We start from the raw sequence: 19,682 nt of genomic DNA on the forward strand, positions 1-19,682 counted from the left end.
TAGTTGGAATCAGGAAACAGGTTTGATTTCTGCTTTAGATACTATGTAACCACAGAGAAGTAATTTAATATCTTAGTTTCTTCATAAGGAAAATGGTTATCTAGATATCTGCATTACTAACCCACAGAGTTGTTATGTGAGAAATTATTTACCAACCTTAAAGTATGATATACTTTGTAATTACTAACTTTCTTTCCTTAACATCAATAAGTATGTGAATTGGCATATTGTTGTCTGTCCTTCATTTTTTTTTTTTTTTTTTTTTTGTTAAGGAAATTGGGGTTGAGTGACTTGCCCAGGATCACACAGATAGGAAGTGTTAAGTGTCTGAGGCCAGATTTGAACTCATCCTGACTTCAGGGCTGGTGTTCTATCCACTGCACCAACTAGCTACCCTCTGTCTGTCCTTCATTTTTTTAAGACCAATGACATCATGGGGTGACATCTGTATGAATTGAATTTAAGTAAGGCAGAGTTAAACAGTCATCAGCCTCTCTCTTTCTTCCAAAGTTATCAAAGTCCAGGGGCAATTCTGGATAATTAGTCTGCAGTGAGTGGATGGCTGTTAGGATTACTAGGTGAGAACTCAGGTTGTCTGGACAGTGACAAGGTGAGAATTCAGGTTGTCTGGACAATTACAAGGTGAGAACTCAGGATGACTTGATAGAAGGAGCAAGCTCATTGGCTGAAGTGGTTCTTCCCAGAAGCCCTTGCATTATCCCACGCCCATTCTCTGGGAGGATAAAAGAGACAACATTGGGCCCAGAGAGCAGATTGGCCTGGAGAAGGATAAGAGCTGGAGGAGATTCAAGAAGAAGACTCTGCACTACATCTGGCTTGACGCAGCTCTCTGCAGGAAGGGAAGTCACTTCTCTGGACAAGAGTTAACAGCAACTGCCTGGAGACAACGGTTCACTACAGGAAGAAGAATCTGTCTGAGAGATTTGAGTAGACACAGCAGATCTCTTCCCAGAGAGCGATCCAGCAGCTTCTGGAGACAACAGCTCGCTACAGATGGCCTTGGTATCTTTGATGTCCGACCAAGCTCCAAACACTTTGTAGTGCCTGCTTCAAATTTCTCCATGGTCATTGGAACAAATTGTTCTTATTCACCCTTTCCACTAGAGGAAGTCTTCACAGGCTTTGAGCAGATACTTCCCCCAACTCACCAACAAGTTTGAGGCCTGTCAGTTACCCTCAACATGAGTTAAGCTGTCTGTTGAGAGTTTTAATCAGGTGTGCCCACAGATATGCTACAATTTCTTAAGCCACATATGTTTTTTCTTGTTTGTCCTTCATCCTCAAAGAAAATCATTACATCAGGGAGGGGATATCCATGGCAGGGAGGTGAATTGGATTTAAATGAGGGAGGACTATGCAAGGTCACCTGTCTCACTTTCCCCTCCAGAGCCATATGGGCCAGATATATATTAGGATGATTTCAGATGGTATGGGATGAAATGGGAGACTTTGGTCTTTTTAAGCTAACGTCTGTAACAGGTCTCAATTTGACTGAGGCAAAGCCCATTCAGTGACGAAGGCTAGATAAGAAAAAAAAACCGAGGCAAAGAATGGCAAAATCAATCTTGGAGGGGAAGATCCTCAGGGTTTCTGGCCTAGAAAGAAACAATTGGTATTGACATTCACTCTGAGGCAATCAGGGTCTAAACACAGACAAAGTGGGGGTTAGTTTGGGACTTTTTGTTAGCCAATCAGTGAGAGCCAGAGTGATGTGAGTTTTAGGCATAGTCCTTAAGAAAAAAAAATCTAGGCTCTGAACCCCAAGAAATCTTGAGAGGAAGGAAAGAAGAAAGGAAGGAAGGAAGGAAGGAAGGAAGGAAGGAAGGAAGGAAGGAAGGAAGGAAGGAAGGAAGGAAGGAAGGAAGGAAGGAAGGAAGGAAGGAAGGAAGGAGGCAGGAAGGGAGGGAGGGAAGAAGGGAAGGAGGGAAATAGGGGGGAAAGTTGTGTTGTCAAACTGACCAATTCCAATTGCGTCCTCAGTAGAAGTGCTCTACTCACAGAAGTTGTTTTTTGTCCTTCATTCACAAAGAAGATCATGGCATCAGGAAGATAATGCCATTACATGCAAAAGAACTGGATCTTAATGAGGAAGGACTGTGCAAATTTACCAGCTAACTTTCTCCTCCAGAGCCATCTGGTCCACTGTCAAGATATAAATCAGGACAATTGAAGATGGAGTCTCAGAGCCACAAGTGAGAGTTGGGTGAAGATGGACACTAAAAGTGAATAAGCAACATTAAAATGGGTTCAGAAAGCCCTTATACTGGAAGTGCTAGTCTTCTCTGAAGACCCCAAGTTGGCATATATGTATATACCTACCTACATACATATATATATATATATATATATATATATATATATATATATATATATATATATACCTACCTACATACATATATATATATACATACAGTATATCTTTTGGATTCATAACTGCTACTCTCTGAAAGAGTACATAAGCAAAAAGATTAATGGGTAAAAATTGGGCTATACATTCAACTCTAGCTAAAGACTACAGCTGCTACATAGATGGGCCATTGCTTCCTTTATCTCTTTTAGTTGGCTCTTTAACACAGCTGAGGAATTTGGAGAGATTTGTGTAGCCAAGAATAATCAATACATCTGGGTCGAAAATAATCTCCACAGATCTTCAGTGGAAGACATATACTATACATCTGGAAAGTTCTAATGGCATGGGAGTTTTCTCTTTCAAGCTATTGACAATGATACTAAAAAGAGTGTTTTTAGGAAGTAACCCTTCCTTGACCATAGATTCAAGAAATCAAATAAGAAATGAATCATTGAAGCACTTAGTTAATACTAATACTATGCTGCAGTACTCTCTAGCTTTATGAATGTCATATTTTGAGATATTAAGAGAGTCAAGATCTATGATGTTACCAAATCATAAGGAAACTTTCTATGATAATGAAGAATCTTCCATTGTTGTACAAATTATCATCTTATAAAATGTCCTGGGGCACTGAGAAATTAACTGACTTTCTAATATAAGTCACAGTAAGGTTCCGATCCCAATCATCCTGATTCCAAGGACCTATGTACATTACAGATGCCTTTCTAAATTACATTTATATAAATACTGCCATCCCTGTCCTCATGCCTGCTTTTGCAGCCTCTGTGGCCAGAACTCCCTAGTGCCATAGTCTACCTTTGTCCATAGAATTTTCCCTGCTATAGTCAAAGCCATTAATCCACTTTCCTTATCCCCAGCCCCACTCTTTCTCCAGGCCCAGAGAAGCCAAGTATTCAGGCCTTAGTGGGTCACTGAGTCATGGCAATGCAATCTCATTGTCAGAATGTATCATCAAAAAACTGAATGAAAACCCTCTCTACAGCACACCCAGTAAGTAAACATTCATCCTCTACTTGAAGACATCCAAGGAAGGGGAACTCACCAGCTCTCAAGCAATATATTTCACTTTGGGGCAGTTCTAATTGTCAGGTAATTTTTCAAGTTAAGGTTTCAGGCTCATATCTTATTCAGAATGATTCAGGGGAGTTTAAATTGATGAGTTACTATAAAGATGATTTAAACTAATTAAATAATAATTTAAAAGACACATAGGGACTGGAATACAATCCTAATCATCATATATAGCATTTTTCACATGAAATAATGCAGTCCAAGTACCAAGCAATCAACTTATAAACATACTTTTGGAGCATATAACTTCCATTAACTCAGGAGCTGCCTGGAAACTACAGAGATATATTACAGTTTTATTAAACCTCTTCCTTCTGAATGCAAAGGAGGGATAGCAATTGTCCAGATGATGTAGTAACTGGATTCAAATCCTAAATGACCCCTTACTAGCTGTGTTACCATAGGCGAGTGCCTTTATTTCTCTGACCATTCATTTCCTCATTACAAAATGGGGATTATAATGGATTGTCTGTCTCGCAGGAAAGATCAGGTTGATGCCAGAGCAGAATGGGGTACCAGACCTGGAGTCAGGAAGTCTCATCTTCCTGAGTTCAAATCCAACCTCAGAAACTTACTAACTATATGACCCTGGGCAAGTCACTTAACCTTATTTGGAGAACATAATAATAAACCACTTCAGTATCTTCACCAAAATAAATAAACAACCAAATAAATAAATAAACCTCAAATGAGGTCTGGTGAATACAACTGAAATGAGTGAACAACAACAAAAATCTCACAGGATTGTTGAAAGGAAAGCATTTAATTAATCTTATAAGCATAAGACACTTGAAAATGTTTAAATGAGGGAAAAGTTAACATTTGATCCCATATTAAGTTCAGACCAAAAATAGATTCCCCAAAAGAAGATTAAAAAGGTACTGAATTTTAGTTAACAAGAGCCCACCATTAAACTAAAGATTGATATACAGGTTTCATCTTAAGAATTCAAATGAACTGTATTGGTCAACCTGCCATCTGGGGGAAGGGGTAGGGGGAAAAAGGGGAAAAGTTGGAACAAAAGATTTTGCAATTGTTGATGCTGAAAAATTTCCTATGCATATATCTTGTAAATAAAAAGCTATAATAATAAAAAAAAACAATTCAAATGAACATGCTCTTGTTGTTCAGTCATTTCACTCATGTCTCCTTTAGGGTTGCCCAGCATCATACAACTAGTAAATGTCTCCCTTAGATTTGAACTCATTTCTTCCTGGCTCTAGCTCAATACTCTATCCACTGTGCCACTTACCTGCTCCTCAAACAAACATGGGCTGGTTTGATTACAGAGTAATAAGAATTATACAATTAGATTCTTTCATCATGAACTTCTGAAATACTACAATATTATAAGACTTAAAGAGAGAAGTGTATAGAATTCCATAATTGGGAGGAGGAAAGGAGAAAAAAATATATACGACAACTTTGTTACATATTTTAAAGGAATAGCAAGTTGTACATAATAGATTTGCTGTTTCATGTGCAATCATCTTTTTAATTATATCATGTTATAGAAATGCTTGCTTTATTCCAAAAATTAAAAAATAAATTTAAATAGTTCAATGTAACTGAGAGTATAATGTAGCAGTAAAGAATTCATCTTGCTCAATTTCCAAAAATAAGAAAAAGTCTGAGTAGCAATATATTTGAAGAAAACTAGATAGAACAGGATAAGCAAATATAAGCAAATATATAGAATAAACCTCAGACCACAAGACATTAGGTCATCCTTTAAATCCTGAAGGAAAGCCAAGAATTCATTGGGCATGGTATAAACTCATGCTCTGAGGCTAGATATTACATCATTATCTAATTTCCTAGTTAAGAGAGAGTCCAACAGAGGATAGCTCTCGGCAAGTCTAAATTTGGTTTCCCTAATGAAATATCAGTGGATAACAGTGGCAAGAAACTCGCCATTCCCCCTTAAAGCAACATGTACTTTCCTAACCTAAGCTGAGCTTGGACTTTAAAGTGCATTCATACCACCATGTTTTATATGGTTAGCAAGGAGACAGAGAGGAGAAGAATGTGAATTAGGGTGGAGGTAAGCAGACTTGTGAGCAGTCGAGATTGCTCAGAAAAAAATAAAACTTTATTTGCTTGCGTCATGATCTATATGTTCTGGCTTTGAACCAAGATAGAGAACCCAACTCTTAAACTTATAAGGTAAAGAGGCAGAAAATAAAACCTTCCTAATAATAGAAGAGTTCAACAGAGAGATATTAATCAGCTCTGCTACTAATTTGGCTTTAGTTTTTTCATCTATATATTATGGGGTAGAAATAACATTGAATTTGAATTGATGTGAGTCAAAGACCAATTCTGCCTTTTACTCTCTGTTATGTCTGTGGGAAAGTCACCTTACTAGTTTAGGTCTCTATTTCCTCATCAGTCAAGTGAAAAGATTAGATTAGATGACCTCTGAGATCTCAGCCAGCTCTAGTTTTATAATTCTGTCACTGAACTATCTCTTAGGTCCCTTCTAGCTTTTAGCATCTATTATTCTATAATTCTTAAAGTTATTCAAATCAAAATGTAATCATAAACATTTGCCATAATAAGCTTTTATCATTATAAAATTTTTATCATTACAATTTTTTTAATGTTAAGTTTTTGTTTGTTTGTTTGTTTGTTTGTTTTGTTTTGTTTTGTTTTGGCATAGCAATAGGGATTGACTTTGCACAGGGTCACATAGCTAGTAAGTGTAAAATGTCTGAGGCAGATCTGAACTAGTATCTTCATGACTCCAGGACCAGTACTGATCTACTAAGCTGCCTTATGACAATCTTTAGAGAAAAAAGTAGGTTTCTAGAACATTTCTGAAATCTGGAATAACAAAATTATTACTATTATCACTAAGTAGAGCCACTGGTATCTGCCAAAGCTGCAAAAAATGGCTTTGTGCCATGTTGCTCATTTCCTTCAAACAGCAATAAGAATACTCAAGAGTATCTGAGACATCTGGTTAATGATGCAATCACTTCTCAGGGTCTCTCTCTGCCTCTTCTTCACTGAAGATAATGGTAACTATAGAATTTATGCACCCAGGAATGATACCCTGACTCACATCCTTTGCTTCACCTGTGAGGATGATTCAACAGGAAAGTTTTCCTTCAGATATAAGTAACAAGTGACAGATGGTGACCCAGATAACATAAGCTTTGGTTAGTAAAATGGCTGTCTCACCCAGAAAAATACTAAGGTGCAATAAGTCCTTTAAGATTTGCAAATGTACCACTTGGTTTGGTTGAACAGCTTCTGTGACAGACAGACAGAGAGTATGTGCTTAGGGTAAGATAGGGGTGAGGAAGGGTCTTTCCAAAACAAAAGCTTTATTTTTCAACAAAGAAAATACAGTGCTTAATACCCAAGGATTATCTTTCTCTGCTTATTTTTGTGAGCAGAACCAAAAGAACATTGTATATGGTAACAGCAATTGTTTTTAAGAACAACTTTGGTCCACCTCCATACCAGCTCCTGAAGCTCTGGCAGCAGCAGCAGCCATGGAAGCACCATAGCACTGGAGTAGGTGGAACAACAATTGTGGCTGAAGGTAAAGGAGCTTTTGCACTATTGCCTGTCAGCTAGATCAGGTAAACAGAATGGCATAGCATTGCAACCATGGATTTCATGCTGAATTAGTTGAAGAGTACTGTTACAAAAGAAACAACTGATGTCAACAATGTGGTAATGGTATGTTCCCAATAGTGGCAATAGGCTGGTTTGGAAGATTTTTACTGGCACAAAAAAACTAAACAGGAAATGGATATTCTGTCATTGATTAAAAAGCAGGTTGATAAATATCAAAAATTTGAAAAGGATCAGATCTGTGATTCTCTAAAAGAAAGATTCTATACCCTTGACTTCTTACCCTCTAGCATCCTTTAGAAGAATCCAGAGACTGCCTGACATTTTATATAGAGCCAGTATGTTCAAGTGTAGCCAATGTTCTCAGAAACTGGGAAAAATCTGCCTTCTACAGGTTCCCTGATATTAAGGATTATAAACTTTATGATGTAGAAACAAAACATGGGTTGCTTCAGGTTTCTGAAGGATTGCCATTTTTATACAGCAGCATGAAAATGGTTCATGGAAATGTTGCTCCAGAAGACAGAACAATGAATAAATAGCAGTCTGAAAAATAAAGGGCTTTAATTTTGTATATCATCAATGAATCCTTCTGAATAAAAGCCTAAGTTTCCTTGCAAAGACTGGGATCCAAATTTATCTTCCATATGCCTACCAAATTCTGAATATTTGGCTCTTCTATACATATTTTCTGTTAGCTGTGAGATTGCAAGTGATATGTACTCTTTAGGAACTCTTGTTTGCACCTGTATTTAATAAATAAAAACCTATTTTTGAATTCAACAAGCAAAACGTATATAAAGGCTTCATAGGCAGTTAAATCAGCTTAGTTTTCTAGGATCCAGTTCTTTTCACCTGAGGAAGTCTAGGAATATATGAAATTACTTTTAAATGTAACTCCATCAGGCAAGACTCAGATCACATGACAAAGATCTCCTTCTTTGGTGATATCAGTGAGGCCATGCTACAATATTTTGATTTCTTATTTCAAAGAGATAATCTTCAGGTATCAATTTTTCAAAGCATTCTCAAAAGCTCTGCTCAAACTACTCTTGCATATAATAGTACAGAAACTTTTGTCTTGCTTAACTTCTGGATGTGTAAACTCTGATATGGTACTTTTCATTTTCTACTAATTGCTGAGATATATACCAAAGAAGAATATGTTAAGTTAATTCTGCCAGAACTCAGCCTCATCTTTAAGCAGAAGGAAACTATCCAGATTTTGTTACTTTTCCTACCAAAAAAAAATGGATTTACTGCTAACCAAAACATCATGGATGAAATAAGAAACAGTCTTCTATCAATGGTTTGTAATGAAACTTCTTAAACTATGGTTCATAACCCCATATGTTTACAAATTTGCTTTATATTTAATAAATGGCAAAATTATATGTGTACCAAAGAATTATTTTAAACTAAATTTATTTATGATTTATATCAGTATATATTTCACCTGTATGCCTATTTTTATATATTAATATACCTGTACCTAAAATTTTCTTGGGCAAAAAGGGGTCACAAGTAGGAAAAAGTTTAAGGAATCCCTGGTTTATAAAGCCTTAGAAATCCCTTCCATTAAAACTTCACCTTGAAAATCATTCCAACCTTTTCAAACATCATAGATTATCCATGTATGAAAATGTTTTTGACACTAAGAATTTAAAATGAATGTTTACAAATATATTTTCTTAATGTTCATCATATAAATTAATTAGTGTGCTTAAGAAAGATTTAGGAATACATTGATAAGTGGTTTGTATTGATGCCATTCTACCCTTTTAAAAATAAATTCCAGCCAAGGAATATCTTCATTTAAGTATTGACAAGTGTTCTTTTCCTTATAAGAAATTTGGAAGTACCACAGAGGAGCTTGATAGGAAAGTCTTGCTGCATCTAATTTCTCTGAACATTGAAAATAATCTTAATTTTAAGCAGTTCAATTTTTTAAATTAAGTCATCAAAAATGCTTCATAGATTAAAAGTGAGGGGAAAAAACAAACTGGAAGAACTCCACATAATACAAAAATAGCAGAAATTTTTGAATGTCATTTATCAAATGAATGATCTGAAGAAACAAAAAGTCCTAATGCTGGTTATCTTTAACAGTATTGGAAGAAACCTCCTAACTAGTGGTAGATCAAACAGTAAAGAAAATGAGATACATAATACACAGAAAGGCATCATTGATACTTAAAGAGAAGCAAAAGCTAACAAAGGAACAGAAAGAGGCCAAAAGTTGAAAAGTTAGTAGCTGTCCCACCCCTGTGTACCCATCAAGTAGACCAAAGTCTCAACAGAAGATTTGACAGTTTTCTTTGCTTACTCTTACACTCCAACTGTTCAAGGATCCACACTCAACTTGGTTACATAGTGAGACCTGTGTCCAATCCATAGAATTCACAACCAGCCTTTCTGTTAAAAAAATTTCAACCTCTGCTAAATATTTTTTAGTCCTGTCATGGGGATGGGCATGGTTTTTCCAAACCAGTTGATAATATAAAGAGAAACTTGGCAAATGGCCTAAGTACCAATCAAGGCTTAGCATGCCAGTAATTCAGCCTGCCAGTCAGTCCAAACCAGTAGAGATTCAGTGGCCCAGTGACACAAGTGACTCTGGAAATACCTATATACTCCAAGAGCTTCAGATTGAATGTCACAGCAAATCCCACACAGACCCACTAATATGTCTGCTCTGTATAGTCTATTTGGCCCTCAGAAACATAAATTTAGCTTGAACCAATTATCTCAGCAGAAACCAAACCAATGGCTTAATCAGTTTATACTTCCTCAAGGGTCTCCAGGGATGAACAATTCAGAAGACAGCTAGACATGGTAGGATAGACAGCTTTTGGTTTTCAGGGCCATCCTTTCTTTAACCCACAGAATTTTGCATAGCCAGTCAATATAACTAGTAAAATAGCACCTCAACTAACAACAATTTAAAAGATCTTTTGGGATAATGCATTTCATGTTCATTTTGAAGAATTGAGTGTATTTTAATTATGGGTAAATTTATTTTTATCTTGATATGTTTGATTGAATATCTGGCTTGAAAGAATTTTCCATAGAGGCAAAAGTCTGAGACATTTGATAGAGGAAAACAAGGACATCCATATCAACATTATAATGATGTAGAATTCTTTCTTGTGTACACACTCAAAGCGGTTTGATTCATTTCCTCAGAATTTTGCACAGCCAGCAAATATGACTAGTAGCACCTCAACTAGTAATGATTTAAAAGATCTTTTTGGATAATCCACTCCATGTTCATTTTGGAGAATTGAGTGCATTTTAATCTGGGTAAGCTTATTTTCATCTTGATATGTTTGACTCTCTGTCTTGAAAGAACTTTCCATAGAGGAAGGAGTCTGAGAGAGTTGGTGGAGGAAAACAAAGGCAGCCACATTAGCATTATAGTGATGTAGAATCCTTTCTTCTTATTTTTTATTTTTTGGCTGAGGCAATTGGGGTTAAGTGACTTGTCCAGGGTCCCACAGCTAGGAAGTATTAAGTAAGTCCTCCTGACTTCAGAGCTGGTGTTCTGTCCACTGTGCCACTTTCTTTTGTACATACTCTTCCATTTAATTCATTCCTTGCTGCCTTCTCTCACATCCTCTCTTCCCTTCCCTTTTTTTTATAATCTGAAGTCATGGCTTTAAAACAGGATCATTCAAAGCTAAAATTGCTGTCAGTGGCTCATCTCTCCTTGCATGACTTGGTATAATTGATGACAAAAAGTAGTCAATGGCATTTACAAGTTTTATCTGCCCAGTGCTGCCAGGGTCTGCATGCCACAATTTTTATGTCTTAATTTTAATTTGTTCTTTACCCAGGTGCTAGAATTGATTTCTGGATTGATGTTTCTCTAAGTAAAGCAAACTATAAGCATAAAGAAAGAATCAGGTGATTTGCTTTTCTGAATTCTTATGCATTGGTTGTTTTTTAGAAAGTTCTCAGCAAATATTGTAAAATTTCACTCATCTTGCTTCTCATTGATTGAAACCGTAAAAACCTCATAAACCATCTTTAATGCAAGATGAATCATTTTAAAACCTGGTTAAACATGGTCTGTTTCATAGCATAGTGGATTTTGTTCCTGGGTTCCCTGAGAAGCATTTGGGGTCATTTGACTCTTTCTTTCTATGTCCAGCTGAGCAAGGGAGATCTTGGATGGGCACAGTCACTTCATGCAGTTTCTTGATGTGGAGCATTGCCCTATCTCTTCTTTCCTTATTATGTTTGAACTAAACTTGTGAGGTTGCAATTTCCAAGACAGATTTACAAGAATCCAAGTGTATTTGAATAAACTTTTAAAGTTTATGCTGTTTTGCTCTAAGTGCAATAAACTTTACTTCCCAAAAGCAATCTCAACTTCTGCTTGCCAACAATGATGTTTGATTTGCCCATGATACAGTCTGACTTCTCACTATTAATGTCACTGAATGTTAATTCTTCCTTTCCTCAGAATTCCAGGAACCTTTCAGAGTTGGCCATTTTTAGTAGAAGAAATTAATTCTAACATTTTTAGAGATAACCTGCGTGCCTTTTTAAAGTCTTTCATCAATTATATTGTTCTTTCATTTGTTGCTTTAAAAGCCCAGGGTATTGTACTGTTAATAAATAAACTAGTAAAAGACAACTCTGAACCCCGAATCTTTGCAGAAGTCTGAAACAGGATTATGCCCTGCCAGGAATTTTGTCCACAGTTGAAGATAGTGTCTTCTCAGTGTCAGTAAATCCCTTTTGCCACACAGATTTCAGGTTTGTGAATTCTTTCACATTGGACCTGCAAGGACCAGAGGGGATTCCCCACCCCAATTCTCACACCTCATCAAAACTACCTCTGACATCATCGTTTGCACTTCATCAATAGGAGAGGACTTTAAAAAAAAAAATTGAATGACTAAGTCATCAAGAGATGAAGCTGCATCAAGAGAAAGAACTGGTAAGTAGAGTATGATAAAATGGTTTTTCACATATATATGCATATTTGTGTCTAATGGTAGCCATCTGATAGGGGAAGGAAAAAAAGAAAAAGGAAATTTATATAATTACTACTTATTTAAATAGCAAGTTATACATAATAGATTTGTAGTTTCATGTTCAATCATCCTTTTTATTCTATTATGTTATGAAAATTTCTTTTTTATTTCATTAAATAAAATAAAAATTACAATAATAAAAGAAAGATGGAACTACAAAGAAAGAAAGAAAGAAATGAATCAATGACTGAAGAGGAAAAAAAATCCTAGAAATGTCAACTTTTTTTGCATATTCATTTTCTAAAAATGTGCAGCCAGTAAGAAGTCATTTTTATTTGGCAACAATTCTGATTCAAACATTCATTCAAGCAATAGAGACTAGCATTGACTGAGCCAACATGGTTATTGACATATGCTTATTACTGGAAGGAAAATATACTGAGTTTTAAATGATGGGGAAAATATACAGTAATAATCAAATGGAAATGTTATTGAGCCAAGGCCAAGAAACATCTTTGGTTTAGATTTTGTTTCAGTTCCTCATATTGTGACTAGTTAGCATCCTTTTGTTTTCCCTTTGCAGAAGCAGTCTATTAAATCTTTTGAATTGAAATGTTTGTCATTATAATAGAAAAATATTCATTTCATCCTACATGTGGAATTAAACCTCATTGGCCTAGTTATTCTCCAGAGAAATGGAATCATCTATGTGTTGTATGTTTAGCATGTAATAAATAAAAATTATAGGAAATAATTTAGGCTTGAATAAGCATATTATAATAAAAACAACATGAATAATAATAGCTAATATGTACATAGAACTTTAAGTTTACAAAGCATTTAAATGCATTTTACCTCATTTGGCACTGTGAAGTAGAGCTATTAAAATGCCTCATTATATAGATAAAGAAGCTGAAGGGGAAGTATGAAGAACAGAAAGGAGAATGAGAAAACAGCATGAAAAAGATATGAATGACAGAATGATAAAACAGAAATAAAGATAGGTATAATTTGTAATTGGCAATATGCTGCAGCCTACTTATTCACACCCTTTGCCTCTCCACTGCTCTTTGAGTAAGCCACAATTTTAATTCTTCAAATACTATAAAGTACTATGATTAGTGCCCACATTCATTTGAATAATACTGGTTTTAATAAAATGGGACTTTGTTTCAAGGTAAAGCTTGGGGTTGTTCAAAAATTTACATTTTCTAAAATTCAATCCAAAACATTTTCTTCCTTTTATTCAAATTTGAAGAAAACTCATTATCCATCTTCTTTGTCCATCTAATATATATCTTCTTATGCATCAGCTTAATAAGGTATCCCTCCAACAATGTAGTCAAGAATAAATGGAAATATATCCGATTGTTTGCTGACTTGGGGTGGGGGAGAGAGGTAGAAAAAGTTTGGAACACAAAATCTTACATAAGTGAATATTGAAAACTATCTTTACATATATTTGGAAAAATAAAATGCTATTGAGCAAAAAAGAATAAAATGAAAAGAGAAAATTGAGAGAAATATTTATAGACAGTTTCTTGGATAAAGGCCTCATATTTCAAATATGTAAAGAACTTTGTCAAATTTGTAAGAATATGAGTTATTACTCAGTATATAAATTGTCAAAGGCTATGAACAGGCAGTTTTTGGAAGAAGAAATATATATATATATACATATATATATATATATATATATAAAATCATATGAACAAATGTTCTAAATCATAATTCATCAGAGAAAAGCAAGGTAAACAACTTTGAGATACCATCTCATACTGATTAGATTAGAAAAAGTGATAGAAGAGGAAAGTGACAAATGTTGGAGAAGATTTGGAAAAGCTAAACTAATGCAAGTGGAACTGTGAATTGATCTAACCATGTTAAAGAACAATCTGGAATTACCCAAAGAGTTATAAAAAATTGTTTCCCAAGGTGCTTAGGGAAAAAGGGAAAGAATCCATAAGTGATCTAAAATATTCATAGCAGCTTTCTTTGTATTACCAAAGTATTGGAAATTAAAAGAATGTCCATTAATTGAAGAATGATTGAATATGCTATGGTTTTTTATAATGATGGAATATTCTGTGCTATAAGAAATGATAACCAATGTCTTCAGGAGGTATGAGGGAAGAAGAGAGAGAAAAATTTGGAACACAAGATTTTTGCAAAGGTGAATGAATGAAAACTACCTTTGCATGTATTTGGAAAAAAAGAAATGGTTCTCCGATTGATAAATGGTCAAAGGATATGAAAAGACAATTTTCAGATGAAGACATTGAAACTATTTGTAATCACATGAAAAGGCGCTCCAAATCACTATTGATCAGAAAAATGCAAATTAAGACAACTCTGAGAGACCACTACACATCTGTCAGATTGGCCAAGATGACAGGAAATGACAATGACCAATTTGAAGGGGATGTGGGAAAACTGGGACACTGATACATTGTTGGTGGACGTGTGAATGGATCAAGCCATTCTGGAGAGCAGTTTGTAACTGTGCTCAAAAGTTATAAAACTGTGCATACCTTTTAATCCAGCAGTATTTCTACTGGGATTATTTCCCAAAGAGATCTTAAAGGAGGGAAAATGTGCAAAAACGTTTGTGGCAGTTCTCTTTGTAGTGGCAAGAAACTGGAAACTGAATGGATGCCCATCAATTGAAGAATGGCTGAATAAATTATAGTATATGAATACTATGGAATATTATTGTTCTGTAAGAAATGACCAGCAGGATGATTTCAGAGAGGCCTGGAGAGACTTACATAAAGTGATGCTAAGTAAAATGAGTCAATCCAGGGGATCAATATACACAGCAAGAACAAGACTACACGAGGATCAATTCTGATGGACATGGCTCTCTTCAACAATGAGATGATTCAAACCATTTCCACTTGATGAAGAGAGTCATCTCACCCAGAGAGAGAACCATGGGAACAGAGTATGGAACACAACATAGCATTCTCACTCTCTCTGTTATTTGCTTGCATTTTGTTTTCTTTCTCAGTTTTTCTTTTTCTTCATTCTTGATCTGATTTTTCTTGTGCAGCAAGATAACTGCATAAATATGTATACATATATTTGATTTAACATGTATTTAACATATTTAACATGTATTGGACAACCTGCCATTTAGGGAAGGAGATGGGGAGGAAGGAGGAGAAAATTTGGAACAAAAGATTTTGCAAGGGTCAATGTTTGAAAAATTACCCATGCATATGTTTTATAAATAAAAAGCTTTAATTTAAAAAAAAAGAAATGATAATCAGGTTAAATTTAGGAAAACATGTAAAAACTTGCATGGAATAATGAAGTGAAATGAGCAGAACCAAGAGAACATTATATACTAAAACAGCAACATAATATAGATCAATACTATATAAAGATAAATGAAAGGCAGAGAGATACAAATAATGTGGATAGAGATATAATTATAGATTGTAGAAAGTAGATAAGAGGTAGCATTGCAGAGTAGATAAAGGACCACCATAGGAGTCAGGAAAACCGGTTGCCTCTAGCAATTAGTTGTGTGACCATGAACAAGTAATATAATTCTCTAATGTGCCTAGGCAGCTTCCTAAGCCTCTGCATTACAATTAAACTATACATTACATAAGGAAAAGCAAGTTTTTACACTAAAACTTCCCAACCAGTGAATCAAGTCCAAAAGTCCAAAAACAGATTTAGATCTTTATTCAGGAAGGTGAATGCACACAGACATAAATAATGCACAGAAATTGATAGATCTAAATGTGAATATAGACGCAGGTAGAGATTCAGAGATAAAGATACAGAGAATGGTTGTAGTCACCATCTGTTTCTACTGTATTGAATTCTACATAATGAAAACTGCTGAAGGGGACACTTTATAACTAGGCGTCCATGAAAACAGAATATCAAGAAGGTGAAAAGCAGTTTTAAAACAAATTAATTGTTTTAAGCAATCATTGCTTTAAAAATGATCCTATCATTGAAGGATAGGAAAGTCATAAGATAAACAATGACAGACTAGAATCTTCTTCTTCTCCTCCCCACCCCATCCTTGTCCTTCCACTTTTCCAAGTGCTTTTTTTTTTTTTTAACTCATCTTGCAAAGCTCTATCGGCAAACATAGGAACAAAGCCATCTTCAAATTATCTAAAACACTCTTTTCAGGTAGCACAACCAACCATTCCAGCAAACCATGACTGACAATCTCTATGCAGCTGTTACATGTCAGTGAAAGTTAAAGCATTGGCATGGGAACAGTTTTGATGTCGTGCAGATTACTACAAAAGTCAAAACAATAACATATTAGAAAAAAACACATTAAATATTTGGTTGGTTGAGTCAGAAAACATTAAGTTATGTTTTAAAAATCTCAGGGTAAATGGTAGAGATAGCTCATGGCCATGGAAAAGAGTTTCAAAAACAATCAAGATCTTTCTTTCAAAACCAGAAAATCTCAGAAATATTCCCAAGGGAAGGGAAAACCTTTCAAAATCAAATGCAACACTGGGCAATAGAATGTTACTATAATGATAATGATAATAATAATAATAGTTTCCATATGGTAAGTGTTTTGTACCTAGAAAGTGCTTTCACATCCAATATCTAATTTGAATTCCACAATACTTCTGTGGAAGGATGGATATAATTATCCCCATTTTCAGAGAAGGAAGCTATGTTTCAGAGAAATTAAGTGACTTTACCTGAGGGTGTAGAATAGCTATGAGGCAGAGCTATTTTGAAGCAGGTTTGGGATTCTAGGTAAACAAGGTGGCTTCTAGATGATGATTAGCTAGCATGTATATATTGCTTTAAGGTTTTTGTAGTACTATACCTATGTTATCTCATCTGATCTTCATGAGGCTATAATTATCCCCATTTTACATTTGAGAAAACTGAGGTCAAGAGATGAAATATGGCTTGCCCAAGATTATACAGGTATTATATATTTCAGGTGGGATTTGAACTCAGATCTTCCTGACACCAACCCTAATGCTCTTACCCAATGTGCCACCTACAGTGCTAGATGGAAAGTAAGGGAAACCTGAAGTCAAATCTCATCTCAAGTACTGACTTGCTAGCCATGTGATCTAGCAAATTAGTTAACCTTACTGGGCCTGTTTCCTAATTTTTTAAATAAAGTGCTTTGACTCCATAGCCCTAATATCCCACCCAATTCAAAATCAGTGATTGAATAGAGATTGAACCGGACCTCCTCATCCTAAATCCAAGTTTTCCTTGACATTCAACTTACTGAGACATTTACATGATTTCAGAAATGACTAGAGAGGTTATAAAAATAGTTAAGCTATGGTATCAAGTAAAAAATTGAGAATATAAATATCTATATATTAACATCAGCTATCACCTGAGAAGGCTGAGTCTTAATATTCTTATCTTATATGCTGCAGATATTCTTTCCTTAAGTATAAAGAATTTTAATCATATAAGAATCTAATAATTAATTCAAATCAATGAGCAAATATTAAGCCTCTATCATGCAATATGCAATATAATGGATACTGAAGATACAAACAATCCCTGTCCTCAAGGAGCTTACATTCTATTGCCTGATCTAGCATTAAGAACCTTGGCAAATTAAGTAAAGAATGGGTGAAAGCACAGCAGAAATGAATACATGAAGCCCTGTCCTTGAAAGACAATATCTAGCACATAATAGGTTCTTCAGAAATATTTTTTGGATGGGATTGATGCTCTTATTCTTTCTATGGGTTGTGAGGTGGGCCTTAGGCAAGATTATTATTAGTAGTCTGTCCCACATCAAATACACTTCTCTCCTTGGCAACTATGCTTTTGTTCACTTCAAGATAGGTGCTCATAAACATGACAAATATGGAAATATCTTTAAAAGATTGCATGTATTTAACCAATATCAAATTGCCTGCTGACTTGGGGAGTGGGAAAGTAAGGGAGGGATAGAGAAAAATTTAGAACTTAAGGTTTTATAAAAATGAATGTTGAAAACTATCTTTACATGTATTTAGAAAAATAAAATACTATTTCAGATGCTTATGCCTTCAAAATTATGTCTCAAAGAATAACAGAACTTTAAAGTTGAAAAGGTTCTCAGAGACCACTTACTCTAACCCATATGTGAATAAATTAATGAATGAATGAATGGATGAGTGGGAAAGTATTTATTTAAATACCTAATATGTCCCAGGTACTGTAGTTAGAATAAATATAAAAAGTCACAAGGTTCCCACCCACAGAGATAGATATAAAAATAATAGAGATAACACATAAAGGGAAGTTTAGAGTCAAAGAAGGGAGTTTTGTTTGAAGGGGCCTGAGAATGGAGAACAAAGTCATATTGTAGTTGATTATCAAGCCTTTTTTGGAAGTAAAGCAGTAATGATTAGATTGCTATTCCCCAAGTAAGAAATTTGCTATAAAGTGAGGTTTAGTTTCAAGGAACAAAAGGCCAAAAAAATGTCCAAAAGAAGGAAAAAAAAAAAAAAAAAAAAAGGTGAATCCATTTGTACCATGTGGAATATTATAAAAGTATCTAGAAATCTCATAAAACTAAAGCTCTCAACTTTCTCAAACTGAGAATAATAAAATGTGATGAACACTGTCAGATTTTTTTAATTACACTTCTATAACATTTTTATTTATAATATCATACAGGATCCTCAAAAAAATTCTCTCAAAATATACAGTCTTACAAATGGAAACTAGGTTCAGTGATTTGGTTTTTTTAAGTGACTTACACACATAAATGGGAGAGATGGTTCCCTGTCTTTCTAACTTAAGGTCTACTGGCATTTGTTTTTCCCCATTAGACAATACTATCTCTAAATCCAATTTTGTTTAGTATTTCTACATCCACTATGAATCTTTTATACTCTGTCCAAAAATCTAAATGAATAAATGACCAAAAAGTTATTCTAGAACAATTATTTTCAGATTGATTCTCCTAAGTAAACAGTTACCAAATATTCTCATGATTAAATTGGTGTGAGGTCTTGTTTCCATAGAGCAATAAACAAACAATGCTAATGAATAAAACCTCCAGTCACAGGTTGTCAAAGTTAATTTTTCATGAAAAGTAGTTAATGAAATTGTACAGTTTTAAAAAGTGCTTTCATATTTTGTTATTTGTAGTTTTCTTTCTGGCACACATTTGCATAAATTATGCCTAAAGCTCTTAGGAAAACTTTAATAGTTTTCCTAGTATAATAAAGCTGCTGCAAAACAAAACAATGATTACATTAAAAACAACAACAAATCCCCCAGAAGAGGTTTAATGGCAATATCAGAAGCTGATTATTTATCTCTTTTTAATCATGATTTATTGAAGAATTTTCCTGCTTTCCTGAATGTATTCATTTCAATTCATTGCTTCACAGATCTTCATCTCATCTGTACTTGTAAAAACAGATCTCAGAGAAATATGTTGTATTTTAGAATAACTTATGATTTATGTGGGAAAGTAAATTTTATTGTAGAAGAATCTATATGACACAGGGAAGTGGTATCAAACTCAAATGGGGAAGAGGGGACAAAAGCAACTCTGAGACTGTATATTGATTTTCAAAAACCATATATTAAGATGATCTTTTTTTTTGTAGTTATATTTATTCTGTTAAATATTTTCCAATTACTTTTTAATCTAGTTCAAGCTTCTA

The 19,682-nt window shown here is 34.6% G+C and overlaps 2 pseudogenes; both read left to right on the forward strand.

The window, feature by feature from the left end:
- The window catches only part of LOC141540719 (josephin-1-like), a 105,284-nt pseudogene extending 98,230 nt beyond the window's left edge, over window positions 1-7,054 (forward strand).
- A 33-nt stretch (window positions 7,055-7,087) lies between these two features.
- On the forward strand, window positions 7,088-10,312 carry LOC141540720 (SCY1-like protein 2; annotated as a pseudogene).
- Window positions 10,313-19,682: the final 9,370 nt, after the last annotated feature.

Source organism: Sminthopsis crassicaudata, chromosome 4 (genome assembly GCF_048593235.1).
Source record: "Sminthopsis crassicaudata isolate SCR6 chromosome 4, ASM4859323v1, whole genome shotgun sequence".
NCBI classification, from domain to species: domain Eukaryota; kingdom Metazoa; phylum Chordata; class Mammalia; order Dasyuromorphia; family Dasyuridae; genus Sminthopsis; species Sminthopsis crassicaudata.